General features: G+C 42.5%; 1 protein-coding gene across 2 annotated transcripts in view; it reads left to right on the top strand.

Moving 5' to 3' along the window:
• The first annotated feature begins 4247 nt into the window (after window positions 1-4247).
• The window catches only part of LOC124040918 (elongation of very long chain fatty acids protein 1-like), a 28618-nt gene continuing 10030 nt past the window's right edge, over window positions 4248-22835 (top strand). The window contains exon 1 of one of the 2 annotated variants that reach the window (XM_046358036.1): window positions 4248-4462. The gene's annotated coding sequence lies outside the window, so the exon portion shown is untranslated. The other variant, XM_046358037.1, reaches the window with a different exon arrangement.

Genomic DNA, 22835 nt, shown 5'->3' on the forward strand with positions numbered 1-22835 from the left:
TAACTGCTATGGTAAGTGACTGTGGTGCCTGTGCAGCATCCTACAGACATAACTCTCTCCAGCTCAATTGCTGCTGTTCAAAGTAATCTCCATCTCATCAAAGAGTATAAAGAAGTGAGTGTGATGAGTATTTTCTAATGTAATGGGCATGCTCTTTCATCACACACTCTCCTGGCAGAGTTTATTATCATGTCCTATCTGGCCCATCCTGCAGAGTTATAAGGCCTTTTACTTAGATCTTAGAAATTGCCCTTTAGTTTTTAATAAAGTTTTTATTCTATCCAATGAATTGTATGACTTCAAACTATAACTGACCACAATACTGGTGACTACAGCAATTGACTAAAAACTACAAACATGGCCAACTGACATTTACCTTCTTGTTTCAATGTCGGTTGTTCAGGGCCAGGAGGGTTGGCAGGCATTTTAATCTTTGTGGTCTATCTTTACAATATTTACACTGCAAACTGTAACTGAGGGATTTTATACTGCATTGTTGGAACGTCAGACATTTTTATCTCTATCCTAAGGTGTCATATGGGTCTAAGAGGTCATACTTTCTCTGATGTACAAGGCCTGCTGCAATGTCTAATATTTGCCAAGACCTGTACAAGACTGTGGATGATCATTGAACCATGCCATTTTCCATCCACTTCCATCGAAAACACACCCGGGGATCGTTTGATCCGCTGGTGTAATCTAAGTTGATAGCAGCATGGAATACCCTGCTCCCCAGTTGATAGCAGCATGGGGAGCAGGGTATTCCACTCAACCCGGGAGACTATGAGAAGTGCATTGTCCGAGAGAAGAAAACAAGTGGCCGGCTTTTGATCTACACTTACTGCAGAGTATGTCATTCAAAGTCAACTTTTGTTGTTGTTATGATCATTGTTATGATCATCCCAAACTGTAGGGTATTTTCCTTGTAATAAAATAACAACGTATTGCTTTTAAACAAAGCAATAGGGTAGTAATGAATTCCTCAAATAGTTGTAGAAATTTTGTATGGAGAAATAAAGCACACAGACAACCCCTTATGTCCCATGATGGGATTTTCCCCATTCACTGCAGAATCTAAATGTCCTGAGGTGCAGGTGTTCGCATATTATTTGCTCCGAAGAGTACAATTGCAATCCAAGTAGGCTATGCCTGTGGCTATAAACTGAATGAACCCAACTGTTCTTGCGAAGATCTTTTCGCTCCTGTTGCAGCCTGGCGACTGGTGAGATGTTCTGGCAGCATAGACATGCGTGTGAGTCGCACACAGCCACCCTCAGGACCAGCCACTGTTTAATGGCAGCTCTCTCTGTCGCTCAGAACGGAAATCAATAAGTGTGTTCAGCCTGCCTGCCTCAGGGTAGCTGGAGCTGTTTAGATGCATTCACAACTCCTAGTGGACTCCTGAGACTGAAAGAGCGTCTGGGCTAATAAAGTTAGTAAAGGGAAATCCACTTATCAAAAAAAGAGTCTGTGAATACATACAATTAGAATCCATTAAAACAAAAGCAAAAATAAATGAAAAAACATTATTTTCAGAACGTCATGAGAATAGGAGAAAGAACATAATTGTATAGAACATGTTTCTACCAGTAGGCTAACCATCATGTGGTAGCTCATTTGTAGCTGAGTAGCACAAGATGGGAATCTGTCCCATTTTTAAAAAACTGAGCACACTGCTCATAAACATCCATATCAGTCAAAATGTTTACCAAAAACACTTCAAATTAAGCCCTTTTTTACATCAAGGTAATCTATTTGCAATGAGTGTATTTACTTTTTTTGTGAACATAATTTCCCCTTCCCTGCACAGGAAACTTCAGAGTGCATCCTTTACATTAGCATGAAGTGTTAATATATTGGGGGAAAAGACTACCGGTGGTTTTAACCATCAAAGATGAACTAGTTTCTGAACTGAATAAGCTACCAGTAAATATCTGTAGGCATATATTTTAGCTATAAATAATGTTTGCATGCCTCTTGCAATGTTATGCCCTGCAAGTACCAATGACATGTTGCATAGCACTTTTTGTATAGCACGTTTTGCATAGCACATTGCATTGCACTAAGCAAAACCAAAGAATAGGTGTAGTCCTGGATGTACTTACCCAGCCCCCCTGCACACATGAAGATTCCTCCTACGGAATCTTCATCACACTCCCTTGACCCCCCGATGATGATGCACCCAGCCACGATGCTGAGCAGGGCCAAGCCCACCCGCAGACCATGGTTCTCCCCAATGCTGACCCTGTTCATCCGGCAGGTGGAGAGGAGACCCCCCACCTAGTCACCACCGCCTAAGGCCCCAGGCACACAGAGGGACTAGGACTGTCAGAGACTGGACCTAACCTAGCCTTCAGATTCTGACCCAGCTGTAGCACCTGTGTCAGCAGCAACACTGGATGCAAGTACTCACTGCCACTTTTACTCTCACTGACACAGGAGCACTTTCTCTGGCAGCCAGGCAGTGTCTCTGCTCTGGCCTGCTTCAATACTCCTCATGCATCAAAAAAGACAGGGTTCTGGTTTCCCTTTGCCACCGAAAATTTAAAAAAGCCTGATTCATTCATTAATTCACCCTCAAGACAGGGGTATGCACACTACTCTACAAATCTGGTCACAGGTGTCCCTACCTCCTCCTCCCCCACAGGAATACTTAGACAACTGATGGCTCAGTCAGGGATGGTAATTAGGACTAAACTGTGAGTGGTCACTCTGTAGTTCCCCTCCCTGTGGTACAATGGGAGGCTTCTGTAGTAAATGCTGGGTGTCATGAAGCATAAATGCACAGTCACATTGCCTACAGCTCTCAAGACCCTGGCTGACGTGGAATGTGCACTGAGATTAAGGTAACAGAATGCTTGTGATTACACAAAAGACAAGCAGGAGAGAGAGAAAGAGAGAGAGAGAGAGAGAGAGGAGAGAGAGAGAGAGGAGAGAGAGAGAAAGAGAGAGAGAGAGAGAGAGAGAGAGAGAGAGAGAGAGAGAGAGAGAGAGAGAGAGAGAGAGAGAGAGAGAGAGAGAGAGAGAGAGAGAGAGAGAGGGAAAGGGAGGAGAGAGAGAAAGAAATAAAGAAAGAGATAGAGGATAAGAGAACACTGCCACTGTTAGTGTCTGTGAGCTAGAAGGGAATGTAGTGAAAGGTTCTGAGAGTCCTCTGTGGTCGAGGCCCGAGGCCATCCACAAAGACCCGTAGTTGCCATAGGAATAGCATATCCATGGCAACAGAGGGAGCTGAGGGTGAACGGAATTAACACCGGCGAGTTGGGTAACAAATTAAGTTATCGGGAGGGAAATAACAGTGACACATTTCCTGTTCAAGCTGCATAATTTTCCCTTTTTTTCCCTTTAATCGTAACATCTAATATTAATGCCTTGTGGTAATATCCTGGTGCTTGAAAGACATGTTTGCTTCCCAGACAGTATATTACTTTGTAACAATGTGACAGGGTCATTAAACATTTAAAAAAACAACTGTGTGCGTGTGTGAGTGAGTGAGTGAGTGAGTGAGTGAGTGAGTGAGTGAGTGAGTGAGTGAGTGAGTGAGTGAGAGAGAGAGAGAGAGAGAGAGAGAGAGAGAGAGAGAGAGAGAGAGAGAGAGAGAGAGAGAGAGAGAGAGAAAAGAGTTTCACACTATTGAAGAAAAATGTGTGTTCCCTTGTATAATACAAAGGCATTAGGATTGTGTGAAATAAATGAAGGAACACGTGAAACATACATGAATATATATATAGGGTGGGGAATAAAATACATCAACATGGTCTGAGCAACAATTTAGAGATTCATTAGAGCTGTGCAGTGGGAGGATAAGGAGCTACATCAAATTAACGTTGTGGAAATGTTGTCTCAGTGAATGGTCATCTAGGCCTGTCTCTGCAGCAGGGGATGAACAACAGAGATGACTGGCGTGGGTTTAAAATTATTCGGCCAAGTCACTGTCAATAATCAGTTCCCTAAACCTGAAAGCAGATCAACCCAAGACTGATGACTTGCAAAACCTTGGACATTTTCCTCTGTTCTCCCTGGTGATTGGCTATAAATTGGCTGAGGAGATTCTGGGAAATTTGTACAAGCATCATTAACCAAACGTATAGTATTTAACACCTATATCAAACATTAAATCTTGATTATTTAAATGTTACTTCTATTACAATTCTATGATAACCTTATATAATCCTCTAATCTGGCACACTTTTGCTAAAAATGGAAGGCATATGAAGGGAGCAACACATGGTAAACAGCATAACCTTCTGGTCAGAGGAGGGATTGTGCTGTGTAGGCTACACACCCTTCGGTTTGACCTAAGCGCGCTCTGACAGCCGAGTGTTTCAGTGGCGAAAAAAAGTTATACAATTACCAAGAAATAATTGGAAAAGTTCACTGTGGGCCAATTAATGGGGCTTGTCCAGGGCTTCTGCACCGCAACCCTGGAGCGAGTTCACATACACAGCCTACAAAACCTCAGGTGAGTGAGTGCATGCATGCGGGGGAAAAGTTGTGGTGTACCTTGAACACACATGTATCATTTGAAACGACCTTTAACTACTTCAAGGTATTTGGTCTAAGGTGTTTATCTTTATAAAGAAGGTTAATATTAAGGTTGGATGTGCTGATGCTAAAGCTACGCATTCACCAGTAACGTTAGCAATTGTAATGGTTTTGTAATGCAAACGTCATTATCTTATGTGCATCATTAGAATTGCAATATCGCCCAGGCTGTGAAATGCAGAAAGTGGTTTTGCCCTATCACAAAAGATAAGTGTGTGACTTAGTAAAGTCAAATCCCAATGTGGAAAAACTACAATGAGGTTTAAGTAAATCTAGGCCTATTGCAAATTCAGTCCTCAGTCATGTAGGCTAGAATCTTCCTAGTCCCTCTATTTTTTTCTTCTTCCATTGCATGACTATCAGCAAAGAGAAGGAAATGCCTATGCCATTTGTCTAAAATAAGATCAAGTTTGTCAAACAAAAATGCTATTCTATTGACTTGTATCGTAGAGAGACATACATTTTTAGTCTTAAATCTTGTATTTTCCTTTTAGGTCCCGAATATGTTGTGGCACGATACAAAGTAGTAGCCTATGGACAACTTCAGGGTAACGGAATTACGCCGAGATTCAGATTTTTCACATTGAACTGCATGGCAAACAAATTCCATTGATTTCAAAGTTTTAACAAACCATACAACTATATTCACAATAACTACTTCTAACAATTTCCACAGAAAATTTTACCCCCAAAATAATTAAAGTACAGTGCAGATACAAAGTACCGACTTTGCATCGGCACCGTTCTTCAATGAAATGTTTTTGTAAGATGTTCTGTGTAAATTGTTAAAAGTAGTCCTTGTGCATAGAGTTGTAAGGTTTGTTAAATTTAGAAATCAATGGGTTTTGTTTAGCATAGAGTTCAATGTGAAAAATCTTGAGTCTCATAGAATTACTATCATCATGGAATTCCCCCTATGGAATAAAGGAAATTCTGCACATGCATGACATGAACACATTACCAAGTAGAAATGTCACAGTAATCTAGGCCTAAATTCAATGTTATATTGACTCTCGTAGAAATGAAACTACAACCAACAGAAACTCTGAGATAGTGTAGCAGTTTTACCAAGACAAACTATGTTCTATCCCTCATAAATCAAATCCAACCTGACATGTAGGCAACAAGACATGAAACACAATCCAAGGATTCCAACTATGTCACTAGCTAGATTTCCTTCCAATTGCCGATAGATTATCATGCAAATATTCTAAAATCGGCATAAAGCAAATATGCAGATTTTCCCACCAGTGGTGTTTTACGTTTTTGTTTGTCAAATGGCAGTCAAGCATCGATCATCATGTCACAAGAATAAGACCCTCAATATTTACTGGAAAGGAGTGTCAAGCTAACCATACGCCACTTTGTGAAGTTCATCATAATTGATTTAATCTGTAACCTAATAAACTGCGTGGTTTTCCACCATGTCGAATTAACAAATTCTGTCGGCATTTATAAAATTGTACCGACACTACCTTTTTCCATCAAAGCTGTCGTGATTCGTTTTTTTTAAAAAATTGTACGACTTTACTTGCATAAACTGTGGATGGAAATGTGGTTAGTGTCAGTAGAAAGGGAAGTTTGGGGATGAGGACAAGACTTGTTGGGTAACTTCTGCTCTCTCCATTAGTGTCCAGTGACAATCTCACTTTTTAAAAGTTCATATTCTGTTATTAACTCATACCCAAATAATGTTGTTGACTCATCCTATACTTGTATTTGTGGCCAAAACATGAATTGGAGAAAAAAACTATTCAAAAACTCCACCTCAGACTTGTATCTCAAACACAACTTTTTTTTTAAATGCTTGCTATTTCAGAATGTCATGTTGGCTCATTGGCTGAGCTGGCCAATCTGCAGTCTACTTGCATGAATATGCGTAATGACCAGTATATGCCCACATCATTCTGTTGTTGGTACTCCCACACCATACCAACACATCAGTCGTTTTTTAACATACTTTTCCTTCCAAATTTGTTTAATTAAGTATTTCACTCTTATTGTAATGAATAATAGTTCATATTTCATAGAAAGCTGGAAACACTAAACAGTTACTTTAACCCGCTCCTAAATATGTAACCTTTACCCCAGAAGCCCAGAGTATTCAGATGGTCTGTCCTGTCGACATGATCATTTAGCAGACGCTTACATCTAAATCAACTTACAGAACTGTCTACATTAACAGTGAGTTTTTTTATATTTTTTTTATTTCACCTTTATTTAACCAGGTAGGCAAGTTGAGAACAAGTTCTCATTTACAATTGCGACCTGGCCAAGATAAAGCAAAGCAGTTCGACAGATACAACGACACAGAGTTACACATGGAGTAAAACAAACATACAGTCAATAATACAGTATAAACAAGTCTATATACAATGTGAGCAAATGAGGTGAGAAGGGAGGTAAAGGCAAAAAAGGCCATGGTGGCAAAGTAAATACAATATAGCAAGTAAAACACTGGAATGGTAGTTTTGCAATGGAAGAATGTGCAAAGTAGACATAAAAATAATGGGGTGCAAAGGAGTGACATTCAAAATGTGGCCCATGGAGGAATCAAAACCACAGCTCCTGTTGTAGCCAGTACCCTGCTCTAACCACTGAGATATTGGAATACGTTTTCTAACAGACATGATTGAGAGCATATGGCTAGTCGGGTGGACATGATCCATTCTTTAGCAATGAAGCTGGACAATAACCCGTAGATGCCAACAAAAAAAGCTTACCCATGGGGAATAACATTTATATGGCTCTATACGTCTGTCTGCTTCACACAGTTCTGTTGTGTGGGTATAAACTAGTGTCATTTTTGACCGATATCTGATATTTTCCTGCCTTACAACAGGCCTACAAGCCTTCAGTCCAGCCTCTCTCAGCCTATTGCGGACAGTCTGAGCACTGATAGAGGGATTGTGCGTTCCTGGTGTAACTCAGGCAGTTGTTGTTGCCATCCTGTACCTGTCCCGCAGGTGTGATGTTCGGCTATGCTGATCCTGTGCAGATGTTGTTACACGTGGTCTCCCGCTACAAGGACGATCAGCTGTCCATCCTGTCTCCCTATAGCGCCCTCTTTGGCATCTCACAATATGGACATTGCAATTTATTGCCCTGGCCACATCTGTGGTCTTCATGCCTCCTTGCAGCTTGCCTAAGGCACGTTCACGCAGATGAGCAGTGACCCTGGGCATCTTTTGGTGTTTTTCAGAGTCAGTAGAAAGGCCTCTTAGTGTCCTACTTTTTCATAACTGTGACCTTAATTGGCTGTTAGTGTCTTGACGTGGGGAACAGTGTTTAAACCCTTAACAATGAAGATCTGTGAAGTCATTTGGATTTTTACTAATTATCTTTGAAAGACAGGGTCCTGAAAAAGAGAAGTTTCTTTTTTTGCTGAGTTTATAATAGTGGCTTGCGGTATGTCTCAGAGTTTGGCACATCTATCCACTGGGAGTTTTGCCCATTCAAGGAAAAACTGCTCCAGCTCCTTCAAGTTAGATGGGTTCCGCTTGTGTCCAGCAATCTTTAAGTCATACTACACATTCCCTAATGGAATGAGGTCTGGGCTTTGACTAGGCCATTCTAAGACATTTAAATGTTTCTCCTTAAACCACTCTTGTATTGCTTTAGTAGTATGCTTAGGGTCTGCTGGAATGAGGTTTGGAGGTTCACCTTCCTGCTGGAAGGTCCCAGTCTTAAATCTCTGGAAGACATGTTTCCCTCAAGAATTTACCTGTATTTAGAGCCAACCATCATTCCTTCAATTCTGACCAGTTTCCCGGTCCCTGCCGATGGGAAAAACATACCCACAGCATGATGCTTCACTGTGGGGATGTGGTTCTCGGGGTGATGAGAGGGGTTGGGTTTGTGCCAGACAGTTTTTTTTTTGTCTCATGTGACCAGAATACCTTCTTCCATATGTTTGGGGAGTCTCCCATATACCTTTTGGCGAACACAATGTGCTTGCTTATTTTTATCTTTAAGCAATGTCTTTTTTTGTCCACTCTTCCGTAAAGCCCAGCTCTGTGGAGTGTACAGCTTTGTGGTCTCATGGACAGGTACTCCAATCTCCGGTGTGGAGCTTTGCAGCTCCTTCAGGGTTATCTTTGGTCTCTTTGTTGCCTCTCTGATTAATGCCCTCCTTGCCTGGTCTGGGAGTTTTGGTTGGCAGCCCTCTCTTGGCAGATTTATTGTGGTGCCATATTCTTTCAATTTTTTTACAAATATTTTATTTAATCGTGCTCTGTGGGATGTTCAAAGTTTTGGATATTTTTTTATAACCCAACCTTGATCTGTACTTCTCCACAACTTTGTCCCTGACCTGTTTGGAGAGCTCCTTGGTCTACATGGTGCCACTTGCTTGGTGGTGCCCCTTGCTTAGTGGTGTTGCAGACTCTGGGACCTTTCAGAACAGGTGTGTGTATATATACTGAGATCATGTGACAGATCATGTGACACTTAGATTGCAAACAGGTGAACTTTATTTAACTAATTATGTGACTTCTGAAGGTAATTGGTTGCACCAGATTCGGAGGCTTCGGAGCAAAGGGGGTGAATACATATGCACGCACCACTTTTCCGTACAAAGTTTTTTCTTGTTTCACTTCACCAATTTGGACTATTTTGTGTATGTCCATTACATGAAATCCAAATAAAAATCTATTTAAATTACAGGTTGTGATGCAACAAAATAGGAAAAACGCCAAGGGGGATGAATACTTTTGCAAGGCACTGTATGCCAATTATGTGATGGTCCGACCGTATTCTGTAGGAAAAACGACACTTACATAAAAAAAAGAACTTGTTGCCAGAGAGAATGATTACTTTGTCAAGATGACTAGAGACGACTAGCTTGATTTAGCCTCCACGGTGTATATCTCACTTGGTCAGGGTATTTTAAGCCTCCATATATCCACTAAATCCAATATGTCCATGACATTCATGATTTCCTTAACTGCATGAGGGTGGTAGCGTGATTTCCTTTACGGTCCGTAGACGTCTTTAAAACCATATTATAATCTCTCACCATAATCCCCCCCGGATCCCATGGCCACTGAGAGAACGGTGTGTATTTATATACAGCTATTTAAAAAGAATTATACATTCAAAAAATCCTGCTTTTTAATTAACAATTCAGATTTGTAATGCAGGTACAAATATAGGTAGGATTGTTACCTCTTACCAGTATTGCCATTACAAAAATGACTTTCACCAAACAATTGTGACTCATCCAATATTGTCCCTAACATCTTTACTCCCAAGCAAAAGTTGTGGGATGCATACACACTCAACACCTTTCCTCAACAAACAACCATACACTCAGATGATCAAAAGTTGTTCCATCTCAGAGCCCAACTCAAGAAAGACCTTGATTTACAAATGCATAGAGTTGCAGCTGTATGAGAAGGCATACAAAAATGGGGAGATTTGACAATGGTTAATCAAATCTCCCCATTTTTGCCTAGGTGATGGATATCAGATATACCCCTTTCCCCTGAAACACCCACACGCGGTCCCCCCATTTGACCATATATCCCAAGCATCTCTGTGCAGTCAGACATTTGTTGATTTTGTGCCACCAGGGCCACAATAATATGCCCCCTCTGAATGGCCAAGTGTGACCCCCTCCCCATGGGTTACTGCAGCTAGTGTTGCCAGCACTGCCTGGGTGGGCGCACCCAACTGGAATCCCCACCGGCTAGGTTGAAGATGGTGAAGGTTCACATTAGCAGTTTTGAGAATTTCCGTGTATATTATGCTCTCCCATCGGGGGACTTTGGTTTTGTAAGACCAAACCAGCCAGTGGACATTGTCCATTCGTTAGCAATGAAGCTGGACAATAACCCGTAGATACAAAAAACATACTCATGTGAGTAACATATAATATTGCTCTATACGTCTTTGTCTCCATCACACACTTCTTTTGTGTGGGTATAAACCAGTGACTGAGGAGCTAACAATTTTTCTGCCTAGTCACAAGGTCCAGACGGTCAGTCTTGTTGCCTAATTTCACAACAATGAGAAATGGGTGACTTAATGGCCAATCTGATGGGAGAGCTTTTGTATTTGCTTCTGTTACACTGACAACCATTTTACAATTTGTCATTCCCCTCGTGGAATGTTCAGACTTGAATAATGGGATTTACTTCTCAAAAGTAATTACTTAAACTATTTTGTAGGCTAAGGCAGGTCAGAGGTTGGAGAGTTCAGCTCTTACAAGACTCAAGCTTTTCACCCAGCAAACCACTCATTTTCATTTAGGGGATCTAATTTGCTGTTCTGTCAGTTAGATTATTTGTAGTGTCAGTGTATAAACGGTGCATTCAAAGTATTCAGACCCCTTGACTTGTTCCACATTGTTACTTTACAGCCTTATTCTAAAATGAGTTATAGTTCACCCCCCCCCCCCCCAATCTACATACAATTCCCCATAAAGGAAACAGGTTTTTAGAAATGTTAACACATTTATAAATTAAACTGATATCACATTTACATAAGTATTCAGACCCTTTACTCAGTACTTTGTCTTGCGTATGACGCTACAAGCTTGGCACACCTGTATTTCGGGAGTTTCTCCCATTCTTCTCTGTAGATCCTCAAGCTCTGTCAGGTTGTATGTGGAGCAGCACAGCAATTTTCAGGTCTCTCCAGTGATGTTCAATTGGGTTCAAGTCCGGGCTCTGGCTGGGCCACTTAAGGACATTCAGAGACTTGTCCCAAAGCCACTCCTGCGTTGTCTTGACTGTGTGCTTAGGGTTGCTGTCCTGTTGGAAGGTGAACCTTCTCCCCAATCTGAAGTCCTGAGTGCTCTGGAGCAGGTTTTCATCAAGGATCTCACTGTACTTTGATCCGTTCATCTTTCCCTCGATCCTGACTAGTCTCAGTCTCTGCCGCTGAAAAACATTCCCACAGCATGATTCTGCCACCATGCTTCATCGTAGGGACGGTGCCAGGTCTCCTCCAGACGTGACGCTTGGCATTTAGGCCAAAGAGGTCAATCTTGGTTTCATCAGACCAGAGTCTTGTTTCCTGTGGTCTGAGTACTTTAGGTGCCTTTTGGCAAACTCCAAGTGGGCTGTCATGTGCTTTTTACTGAGGAGTGGCTTCCGTCTAGCTACTCTACCATAAAGGCCTGATTGGTGGAGTGCTGCAGAGATGGTTGTCCTTCTGGAAGATTATCCCCTCTCCACAGAGGAACTCTGGAGCTCTGTTAGTGACCATTGGGTTCTTGGTCACCTCCCTGACCAAGGCCTTTCTCCCCCGATTGCTCAGTTTGGCCAGTTGTAGGAAGAGTCTTGGTGGTTCAAAACCTCTTCCATTTAAGAATGATGGAGGCCACTGTGTTCTTGGTGACCTTCAATGCTGCAGAGATATTGTGGTACCCTTCCCCAGATCTGTGCCTTGACACAATCCTGTCTCGGGGCTCTACTGCAATTCCTTCGATCTCATGGCTTGGTTTTTGCTCTGACATGCACTGTCAACTGTGGGACCTTTTTTATAGACAGGTGTGCCTTTCCAAATCATGTCCACTCAATTGAATTTACCACAGGTGGACTCTAAGGATGATCAATGGAAACAGGATGCACCTGAGCTCAATTTCAAGTGTCATAGCAATTTACTTATTTAAATCTATTTCAGTTTTTTTATTTGTAATAAATTAGCAAACATTTCTAAACCTGTTTTTGCTTTGTCATTATAGGGTGTTGTGTGTAGATTGATGGAGAAAATAACAATTTAATCAATTTAGAATAAGGCTTTAAATAAAGACAAACCCTTGAATGAGTAGGTGTGTCCAAACTTGTATGTGTTATATAAATATATCACACACATTAAGCAAAAATATTAACTCAACATACAACAATTTCATTGATTTTACTGAGTTACAGTTAATTTGAGGAAATCAGTCCATTTTAAATAAATTAGGCCCTAATCTATGGATTTCACATGACTGGGCATACATATTTTTAATTGAATTAACCTTTATTTAACTAGGCAAGTCAGTTAACACGTTCTTATTTACAATGACGGCCAAACCCTAACCTGGACGATGCTGGGCCAATTGTGCGCCGACCAGATATGCATCTGTTGGTTACAGGTACCTTAAAAAACAAATTGGCCTCAAAATGGGCTTTGGGATCTCAAGGTATTTCTGTGCCTTCAAATTGCCATATATAAAATGCAATTGTGTTTTGTCTGCCCATAACATAACCCCATTGCCACCATGGGGCACTCTGTTCACAACGTTGACATCAGCAAACCGCTCGCCCACATGATTCCATACAGTGTGCTCTGCGGTTGTAACACCGGTTGGACATACTGCCAAATTCTCAAAATCAACTTTGTAGGTGGCTTATGGTAGAAATGGGAACATTAAATTATCTGGCAACAGCTCTGGTGTACGTTCCTGCAGTCAGCATGCCAATTGCACACCCCCTCAACTTGAGACATCTGTGGCATTGTGTTGTGTGACACACCTGCAGATTTTAGTGGCCTTTTGTCTCCAGCACAAGGTGCACCTGCATAATGATCATGCTGTTTAATCAGCTTCCTGATATGCCACACCCTGTCAGGTGGATGGATTATCTTGGTAAATGAAAAATGCTCACTAACAGGGATTGTATAAAATACTGAAAGTACAGAGCCTCATGTACAGTGGGGCAAAAAAGTATTTAGTCAGCCACCAATTGTACATGTTCTCCCACATAAAAAGATGAGAGGCCTGTAATTTTCATCATAGGTACACTTCAACTATGACAGACAAAATGAGGGGGAAAAAAGAATCACATTGTAGGATTTTTAATGAGTTTATTTGCAAATTATAGTGGAAAATAAGTATTTGGTCAATAACAAAAGTTTATCTCAATATATACCCTTTGTTGGCAATGACAGAGGTCAAACGTTTTCTGTAAGTCTTCAAGGTTTTCACACACTGTTGCTGGTATTTTGGCCCATTCCTCCATGCAGATCTCCTCTGGAGCAGTGGTGTTTTGGGACTGTTGCTGGGCAACACTGACTTTCAACTCCCTCCAAAGGTTTTCTATGGGGTTGAGATCTGGAGACTGGCTAGGCCACTCCAGGACCTTGAAATGCTTCTTACGAAGCCACTCCTTCGTTGCCCGGGCGGTGTGTTTGGGATCATTGTCATGCTGAAAGACCCAGCCATGTTTCATCTTCAATGCCCTTGCTGATGGAAGGAGGTTTTCACTTAAAATCTCACGATACAAGGCTACATTCTTTCCTTTACATGGATCAGTCGTCCTGGTCCCTTTGCAGAGAAACAGTCCCAAAGCATGATGTTTCCAACCCCATGCTTCACAGTAGGTATGGTGTTCTTTGGATGCAACTCAGCATTCTTTGTCCTCCAAACATGACGAGTTGAGTTTTTACCAAAAAGTTATATTTTGGTTTCATCTGACCATATGACATTCTCCCAATCTTCTGGATCATCCAAATGCTCTCTAGCAAACTTCAGACGGGCCTGGACATGTACTAGCTTAAGCAGGGGGACACGTCTGGCACTGCAGGATTTGAGTCCCTGGCGGTGTAGTGTGTTACTGATGGTAGGCTTTGTTACTTTGGTCCCAGTTCTCTGCAGGTCATTCACTAGGTCCCCCCGTGTTGCTCACCGTTCTTATGATCATTTTGACCCCACGGGGTGAGATCTTGCGTGGAGCCCCAGATCGAGGGAGATTATCAGTGGTCTTGTATGTCTTCCATTTCCTAATAATTGCTCCCACAGTTGATTTCTTCAAACCAAGCTGCTTACCTATTGCAGATTCAGTCTTCCCAGCCTGGTGCAGGTCTACAATTTTGTTTCTGGTGTCCTTTGACAGCTCTTTGGTCTTGGCCATAGTAGAGTTTGGAGTGTGACTGTTTGAGGTTGTGGACAGGTGTCTTTTATACTGATAACAAGTTCAAACCGGTGCCATTAATAGTGTGGACAGAGGAGCCTCTTAAAGAAGTTGTTACAGGTCTGTGAGTGCCAGAAATCTTGCTTGTTTGTAGGTGACAAATACTTATTTTCCACCATAATTGGCAAATAAATTCATTAAAAATCATACAATGTGATTTTCTGGGGTTTTTTTCTCCTAATTTTGTCTGTCATAGTTGAAGTGTACCTGTGATGAAAATTACAGGCCTCATCTTTTTAAGTGGGAGAACTTGCACACTTGGTGGCTGACTAAATACTTTTTTGCCCCACTGTATCCTACCAACGGGACATTTAAAAACTGAGTCGTGGCTGACTCAATAGGCTAAGGACCCTGGCAATAAACATTTCCCTGTGCAACTGGATCCTGGACTTCCTGACGGGACGCCCCCAGGTGGTTATGGTAGGTAACACATTCACCACACTGGTCCTTAACACAGGGGCCCCTCAGGGGTGCGTGCTCTCTCCACTCCTGTACTCTCTGTTCACTCATGACTGCATGGTCAGGCACGACTCCAACACCACTATTTAAATTTGCAGTTGACACAACAATGGTAGGCCTGATCACTGACAGCGAGACAAGTCTATAGGGAGGAGTTTAGATACCTGGCCATGTGGTGGCAGGACCACAACCTCTCCCTCAATGTGATCAAGACAAAGGAGATCTTTGTGGACTACTGAAAAAAGTGGACCAAGCACGCCCCTATTCTCATCGACAGGGCTGCAGTGGAGCAGGTTGAGAGCTTCAAGTTACTTGGTGTCCACATCACCAACAAACTAACATGGTCCAAGCACACCAAGACTGTCGTGAAGCGGGCACAACAAAACCTATTCCCCTTCAGGAGACTGAAAAGATTTGGCATGGGTCCTCAGATCCTCACAACATTCTACAGCTGCAACATCGAGAACATCCTGACTGGTTGAATGGCAACTGCTCAGCCTGGCAACTGCTCAGCCTCCGACCGCAAGGCACTACAGAGGGCGGTGCAAACGGCCCAGTACATCACTGGGGACAAGCTTCCTGCCATACAGGACCTCTATACCAGGCGGTGTCAGAGGAAGGCCCTAAAAATAGTCAGACTCCAGCCACTCTATTCATATACTGTTCTCTCTGCTACCGTACAGCAAGCGGTACCAAAGCACCAAGCCTAGGTCCAAGAGGCTTCTACCCCAAGCCATAAGACTTCTGAACATCTAGTCAAATGGCTACCCAGACTATTTGCAGTGCCCCCCCCCCCCAACTCTTTACACCACTGCTACTCTCTATTGTCATCTATTCATAGTCACTTTAACTCTACCTACATGTACATACTACCTCACCTATCCGGTGCCCCGCACATTGACTCTGTATATAGTCTCGCTATTCTTATTTTACTGCTTATCTTTTATCTGTATTTTTTAAAAACTGCATTGTTGGTAAGGGGCCCGTAAGTAAGCATTTCACTGTTGTATTCGGTGCATGTGACTAATTTGATTTCAAGGCCCTGACCTGGCAAACACGTTTATCGGAGTCTTGTGAGAATTACGATGAAGAGGTGAGAATTACGATGAAGAGGTGATAAAGTTGGACTTGACTGTTTCAGTGTTGATGACGACAAATCAGTGGCCACAGAAGAACAAGCCATAGCTCTCACAAAAAAATTCAGATGTGTGCTCTCAGGGTGGGTTCAAGTTGTCTTAACAGTATTCATATTTAATGACTAATTTGATCAAATCAATTCTGTGTAATTATTATTACATGATTAAACTAATTATGTAAACTTAACTAGGAAGTTGCGGAACCACGGAAAATGTTGATTTACAGAGCTATAATTTTCAGAATATAAGTTATTTTAATATCTGATCGATTAGTCATTCTCATTAATCTATTATTATTACCTTCTATCAGTATCATCTGAACGTCATAAAATTCTTGGCTATCTGAACAAACCCTAGCATAAATTATGAATATGCGATCTACAAATTGGCTTAATTATTTACTAACTAATCAAATCACATAAATACATAAACAGCAGATATTATACATTGGGTTGCTACATGATACAAAGGAAAGTCCCTAGCAGACAAAACCAATATGACGGCTTGGTAGACAAAAGAAAGGGGTGTGACTGAGAGAAAGTGGCAAACTCTGAAAATTACTACACTCATAGAAATTGCTAATACTTTACATGAATGACCGCTCATTCGAAAAGAAATGGCAATTTATAATTATGCCCATATGTCGTTGTCTTCTATGTTAGAATCCTGTCTGTCTGCTGGAGCGTTAATCAGTCTCTCTGGTTGCGTTTCCCTGAAGATCAAATTATTTTGTGGTTGTTAGAATGGATACTTCAGAGTACCATTCAGAAATGTTCTCATAGAACAAATGTTTTGGCTGTTGTCTGTATTCTCGTCCTAGGTTTACAGAATTACTAGTCTGCTGCTAGAAATGATGTCTAAGATTTGCTCTTATTCTGTAGAGATCGATAGCCTGAGTTTAACCATTTCCAGCCGTGTAGCCCATGCTCCATGTGGTATAGTCTTGTCCTTTGGTAGAGTTTTAGTTTAAACCACTTCACACACCAGCGTCACCTGGCATGTTATGGTCTCAGAAATTCAACCATTTGCAACCTACGCTTACACCGGGGTTTGCGTGCTCTAGTGTGAATTTAATCAGGAGTGGGTTTTATACGTTTCGGTAGAAAAGGGCGGTCCATGACTCCTATAATGCGATGTCTGGGCTCACGGGGGCGTGGCCACTGACTAGTTGATCTTTATATGAAAATCCATACTCATTTAGAAGGTTATCACATCTTTTCACAAATAGTTTCATGTTTAATCACAATATTTTCCCAATATTTAGATGTAAACCTGCCAGTTGGGAAATGTATACTTTAAGACATACCGTTATGTGTGTTTCCTGTCCTTCATGAGATTACCAAATGAAATACACTCGTCTTAACTGTCCCTTAAGTGTCCACGGACAATTCTCAAATGTAGAATTTGTTTAATTCTCCCATTTTGGGGATTTAGGAGTTAGTCCTTTGTTCTCTCTCTGTGCTCTCCCTCTTTTTTGATGAAGTCATCCCTGACAAACACTCTATTTCATGGCAGAGATGGCTCTCAGAGCTTGAACAAATGTCCAGATTGACAGGTGCATGATGCCTGTGAACTTTGGTCAAGACCGCAGAGCTGCATCACTTCAGTGACTCAAGTGAACAAAATTATTGCACGGCAAGTTACCTTAGGTTCACAAACGGTATGCAAAAGGTCCACATCGCATTCATGCTGGAGAAATCAAGGGTGACTCCACTCAAGCAGATGACGATCTCCAGACTAGAACTTGCTGCAGCAACATTGGTGGTGCGAGTGGACAGTATGTTAAGGTTGGAGCTCAAGATTGAACTCGAGGACTCAACTTTCTGGAAAGACTGCCAGTCTGTGCTAAAATACATCCGCAATGATACCACATACCTTTGTGGCTAATGGGTCACAGATCACAGCAACCCTATCGAAAGCAGTACAGTGGAGGTATTTGAACACCAAACACAACCCAGTCAACGATGCCTCGAGGGTTACATGTTTAAACTTTCCTGAACTCAAAGAGATGGCTCAACTGACCAGAATTCCTGGAGAAAGCAGAAACATTATGGTTGAAAGCCCCAGAGAAGCTTGGCTCCATCCCTCCGGATGATCCAGAGGTGAGAAAACACATCGTGAACAGTACAAGTGTGGAAGAAAGGAGTCCAACCAGCAAACGGAGTACTATTCAACATGGAACAGCTTGAAGAAAACAGTTGCCTGGCTGCTTAAACTGAAGATACTACTCCTACAGTTAAGCCAGAAAAGTAAAATTCTAACACAAACGGATCCAGGATCTGATCAGTTTAACAAACTCACTGAAGGAACAAATTGACAAGTTCAAACTGACATTTGGAAAATAAATTCTGTCTGTAGATGACTTAGATGAAGCAGAAAATATCATAATTCAATTTGAGCAAAGACTGCATTTTAAACAAGAAATTGCAGTCGTTGTCGAAGGAGGACGATGTGCCAAGGGAAGCGGCTCAATCTGTAAGCTTGATCCAATTTTTGACAATGGCATTCTGAGTGGGAGGAAGGATAAGCAAAGCTGCTTTGCCTAAGGCACTGAAGAATCCTATGATCCTTCCCAAAGACCCCCTACATCCCCAGACTGATCTTTCTCAAGAAAGACAACCATTTTTTCCCCCCGTTTTTATTTTATTTATACATTTGCTAAAATTTCTAAACTTGTTTTTGCTTTGCCATTGTCCGGTATTGTGTGTAGATTGTGGGGGGGAAAACAATCAAGCTTAGAATCAGGCTGTGACGTAACAATGTTGAATAAGTCAACCATTTCCATCCTAAAAATTAGGAATAAGCAAATGCTTTAGCTTCTGGATAAAAAAAAAACTTTTACTGTCAGGCACATAATTATTGGAACCCTTGACAAAGATGAGCAGAAAATATTATAAAATAAATAATACAATGCTGAGCTATATTGATGCAAAAAAATTGGGACATCTTAGTTTTATACTAATACAATTGCTCATAAATAGGGGTCAAAGTTATTGGTGCCCGTTTTCAGTACTCTAGCACCATCCCCTGGTGAGGTAACTTTAGCTATGAATTGAGTTTACAGCACTGGATTTGTAGCTAGCTAACGTTAGCATTGCTATCTATTTTTCTAAGACCTTTGCAATCTCGCATAAGTACATTTGACAATATAATGATGGAAAAGTTGTTTATTAAAGTAGGCAAATAATAGTAGAAAAGTCCATTTTATTTTCAAGCCACTGTAGCTAGTGTAATTTAGACTAAACAGTCATTATTCCCCATTCAGAATGACCGGACACCACTCAAATTTCAGGACACCACTATTCTATGGCTGTGGTTAAATCTAAATGCTGAAGCTAACTAAATAAATTGCATGGGCCGAAATGAATATATGATTTGTAAACAAATCCCCACAGACTCTGAATAGGAAATTCATGTGGCTCTCAGCCACGGTAGCCTAAGGTTACTTTTGCGGTCTTTCTACAACGACTAAAAAATATGCAGCGCTTTGCTGGAACATTAGCTGAATAGCTAGTAAATGTTGCAAAGCTAACATTTAGTTTTGAGTGTTAGCTTACCAGGTTTCATCCCAATAATGGACTAAAGGAGCCTAACATTACTTCTTAGTCCAAGGACATGTTCCGTTTTTAGAAGCAAATTGGCTATGGCAGCCAAACACTTAAGTGAATTGATTCTCAATTGTGGTACGGTTCTAGAAACGTAAAGCCCTCTACTTTCATATGACATCAATCATTTCACAAATGCAAAATATCCACTTATTACACACTGTTTTAACACTTGCAATCGACAGTATTTGTCAGTGACAACACGTTTGTGGCGTCCTTCTGTTTACACACAGGTGTTTGGAGACACAGATGGCTAATTAGCATAGGTAGTCTGTTTCCTGTAAATAAGCACTGTAACATGGAAATATGGCTGTGTGGGAAAGCAACAATTTTTTTTTGCTGATATGAAAGATCTGTTCGTTTTATGTTTGCAAAACCTTACCGCAAGCAATGCATTAAATTTCAGCATTTGGGCTCTTGACAAAAGACCCCTGGCCAGAAGGTACTGTAATGTTCTGACTAGATCATAAAGGGACAATTGGCCAGACAGAGGCTTGAGGTTACGAATTGACGGTTTATTAACCCAACTATACACAGGCTACTGTTTGGCCGTAGCCCAAGCAAAATAAATGAAAGACCCCACAAACCAACAGTGACCTCTTGTGAAGCCCAGATGTAAGCGAAAGAACAATGGCTAAACCTGGTCTTAACTTCCAATGCTCCAACCTCCCTCCACGCCACTCCGCCAACCACCAGGATGCCCGGCATGAGAACATACCCGGGATTGGCAGATGTCATGTCGGACCCTGCGAACACTGGGTACTGGTACGTACAACACAACCAACTAATAGTTTAACACATAAAACACAGCTGTCTGTGTGGGTTGCTACACAGGCTCCCCCCACCACAAAGTCCCTCGTCCCTGAGGAAACAAACAGTCTCTGAAGCGACCTGGAGGTCTCCTTTGCCTGCGTGGCCGTGATGGTCGCAGTGTCCAGATGTGAAACAGGGGGCTCCATCCTTGGCAGGGGGCTGCCCCTCTGGGATATGGGGGACAAGGAAGCGGGAACGGGGAATACAGTCCGTGGCTCCGGGGAAGCACGTGGCGACACAGGGAGGGAGACAGGGGGAGTGGGCTGTCTGGAGCCTTGTCTGCGGCACCTGGGGCTGGGTGCCTGGAGAATGTCATTGCCAGAGAGGGGAATTGTGGGGGTCCCTGGGGTTTGGGGAGAAGAGGCCCCTCTATGGGGCTAATCTGTCCCGGTGCAGTGCCACCTTTCTCCCCCTGGGAGGAAGCTGCACCCGGTAAACAACCTCCCCTACCCTCTCCAGGATGCTGCAGGGTCCCACCCAGTGACTGTCCAACTTGGGGCATCTGCCTTTTTTCCAGCTCCCCAGCCACGAAGTGCCTTCCCTGGGTGTGCATGTCATAGTTCCTCTTCTGCCTCGCACCTGCATTCACCAGCTGCTCTCTGGCAAAGGTGTGGGCTGTTTCCAGGCGGTCCTGGAGTCTCCGGGCATACTCCGGCCCCGGGGGAACATGAGGGCTATCCAGGGGCCAAACAAACGACATCTCCGCAGATCTCTCTCCCAAGCATGAGGAGGGCAGGCGTGCAGGAGGTGGAGTCTTGGACAGCGGAGCGGCATGCCATCAGGACCATAGGCAGGTGCTTGTCCCAGTCATGTTGGTGTTTGGCAGAGACGATGGCCAGCTGCTGTCCAAGCGTTTTGTTGAAGGACTCCACAAGGCCATCACTTTGAGGATGAAGAGGAGTAGTGCGGGTCTTGTGCATTCCCAGCCTCTCACACATGGTGGCGAACACACACGACTCAAAGTTTCTGCCTTGGTCGCTGTGGATGGACTCCGCAGCTCCAAACCTGCTGAACAACCCCGCTGTCAGGGCGTCGACAATGGTCTCTGCCTCCTGGTCAGGCAGAATAGGCCTCTGGCCATTTTTATAAAATAGTCCATGGCCGTGAGCACCCAGCGGTTTCCACTGTCTGTGGTGGGGAATGGCCCAACTATATCCACTCCCACCCTCTCCATGGGAGCCCTCACTGGGAACTGTTGGAGCTGAGCATGAGTGGCCTGGGGGGCCCTTTCTCGCTGTGCAGTTGTCACAGCGGCGGCACGTCCTCCACATCCCTCTTCTGCTGCCCCCAGTAAAAGCCCTGACGGAGGTGGCAGTGTTTTTGTGACCCCAAGTGTCCAGTCCCCACTAGAGGTCGACCGACTGATTTATTTTATTTTTTTCATTGCCGATACCGATTTATTCGAGGACCAAAAAAGGCGATACTTATTTAATCGGCCAAATTTATTGTATTTACTTGTAATAATGACAATTACAACAATACTGAATGAACACTTATTTTAACATAATACATCAATAAAAACAATTTAGCCTCAAATAAATAATGAAACATGTTCCATTTTGTTTAAATAATGCAAAAACAAAGTGATGGAGAAGAAAGTAAAAGTGCAATATGTGCCATGTAAGAAGGCTAACGTTTAAGTTCTTTGCTCAGAACATGAGAACATATGAAAGCTGGTGGTTCCTTTTAACATGAGTCTTCAATATTCCCAGGTAAGACGTTTTAGGTTGTAGTTATTATAGGACTATTTCTCTCTCTCTACCACTTGTATTTCATATATCTTTGACTATTGGATGTTCTTATAGGCACTTTAGTATTGCCAGTGTAACAGTACAGCTTTCGTCCCTTTCCTCGCTCCTCCCTGGGCTCGAACCAGGAACACAACGACAACAGCCACCCTCGAAGCAGCGTTACCCATGCAGAGCAAGGGGAACAACCACTCCAAGTCTCAGAGCGAGTGACCTTTGAAACGCTATTAGCGCGCACCCCGCTAACTAGCTAGCTATTTCCCTTCGGTTACACCTGCCTCATCTCAGGAGTTGATAGGCTTGAAGTCATAAACCGCTCAATGCTTGACGCACAACAAAGAGCTGCTGGCAAAACGCATGAAAGTGCAGTTTGAATGAATGCTTACGAGCCTGCTGCTGCCTACCACCTCTGTCAGATACTTGTATGCTCAGTCAGATTATATGCAACGCAGGACATGCTAGATAAACTAGTAATATCATCAACCATGTGTAGTTAACTTGTGATTATGATTGTTTTTTATAAGATAAGTTTAATGCTAGCTAGCAACTTACCTTAGCTTACTGCATTCGCGTAACAGGCAGTCTCCTTGTGGAGTGCAATGAGAGGCAAGTGGTTATAGCGTTGGA

The sequence above is a fragment of the Oncorhynchus gorbuscha genome, linkage group LG08, assembly GCF_021184085.1.
Source record: "Oncorhynchus gorbuscha isolate QuinsamMale2020 ecotype Even-year linkage group LG08, OgorEven_v1.0, whole genome shotgun sequence".
Classification (NCBI taxonomy): Eukaryota; Metazoa; Chordata; class Actinopteri; order Salmoniformes; family Salmonidae; genus Oncorhynchus; species Oncorhynchus gorbuscha.